The sequence below is a fragment of the Procambarus clarkii genome, unplaced genomic scaffold, assembly GCF_040958095.1.
Source record: "Procambarus clarkii isolate CNS0578487 unplaced genomic scaffold, FALCON_Pclarkii_2.0 HiC_scaffold_180, whole genome shotgun sequence".
Classification (NCBI taxonomy): domain Eukaryota; kingdom Metazoa; phylum Arthropoda; class Malacostraca; order Decapoda; family Cambaridae; genus Procambarus; species Procambarus clarkii.
In genome coordinates, this window is record NW_027189213.1 from 111,384 (window position 1) to 112,708 (window position 1,325).

General features: G+C 41.9%; 1 non-coding gene across 1 annotated transcript; it reads right to left on the reverse strand.

Moving 5' to 3' along the window:
- Positions 1 to 515: 515 nt before the first annotated feature.
- Positions 516 to 634, reverse strand: LOC138361096 (5S ribosomal RNA). Its single transcript, XR_011226780.1, has one exon. It is a non-coding gene; the product is annotated as a 5S ribosomal RNA (ribosomal RNA).
- Between the last annotated feature and the right edge of the window lie 691 nt (positions 635 to 1,325).

The following is a 1,325-nucleotide window of genomic DNA, read 5'->3' on the forward strand; positions in this document are numbered from 1 at the left end:
GGGAGGGGAATGATGGTCTGTGGATTCCTTCTCCGTACCCTTTACATATAAGCAAAAATATGCCTTCCTGTGGGTATAGAAACATTAACACAAATTATATCAGTAACTGATATTGTAGCCTTTTAAACAGAAAAGATTTGTACATACAAATACTTTTTAATTATCATTTATTTGTGGAAATGGCATTTACGTCATTAAATTGATACCTCAGCATCAAGCTAGTGTCCTGCAGCAGTGGTCCAGTGGTAAAGTGTATATAAGTGATGCGTATTCTTGGAGTTGCGAGTTCAAACCCGGATTAAGCTATATATATATACAACATGTTTTGTTTTGGTTGTTCGTTTTTGTATAAAGCCTCACACAATATCTATATTAAGCGAGTTTGTTTTAAACATGACATACATATTAATTCATTTTACCAGGCCTTATTCCACACAACTCCGTGAATTTCCCGTGGAGCCAGCCATTCAAACAAAAACAAACGAAACAAAACAAAACAAAACAAAAAACATTATTGCCAACAGCATTTGGTGTTCCCAGGCGGTCACCCATCCAAGTACTAACCAAACCCAACGTTGCTTAACTTCGCTGATCGGACGAGAAGCGGTGTTCTCAACGTGGTATGGCCGTTGGCATGAGACTGCCTACACATTGTGGCTAATAACCAACTCTTTTTTTAAGTCATCGCGGCAGGATACGGACCTGCTTGTGGTGTCTTAATGGTAATTGTATCCTAACATATTTTTGTCTCCTTGGCATGGATATTTAACATCGTTTATTCAGTCTTGGGTTTATGTTCTTTCGCCATTTACAGACATTTTACATCTACCTACTTCCTCAGCCTGCCCTGCCAATTTCTAATGAATTTGTGGATTTTCTTTTGTAATACAAACATGTGTGTGCTCATCTGCTCTTCAGTTTTTATGATATTTGTCTCATCTGTCCTGCTTTATGATACTTTTACAAAGAACATGAACAAATGCTTCTATTTTAGAGAAGATATGGGATCCAGGTTTCGGAGCCGTAAAACCAACCGTCGTGATTGGTGGACGAGTTGCCAGGTTGCAGCTTCTGTACCGTGCCGGCACATAAATAGGTTCGGCTCAAGCGGCGGCAGCATCATTCCCCCGTGACTGTCTGAGCGTCTCTCATCACCTTGGTTGGTTCATCATCATCATCATGGTAGAAGCAAAGCCTACCAAGAAGGCTGCGGCTGCTGCTGCTGCTGCTGCTGTGGTGGCCACCACCAGGAAACCTCGCGTCCAGGTTGCTCACCCGAAAACTAGTCAAATGGTTCTAGCCGCGGTCGCAGCACTCAAAGACCG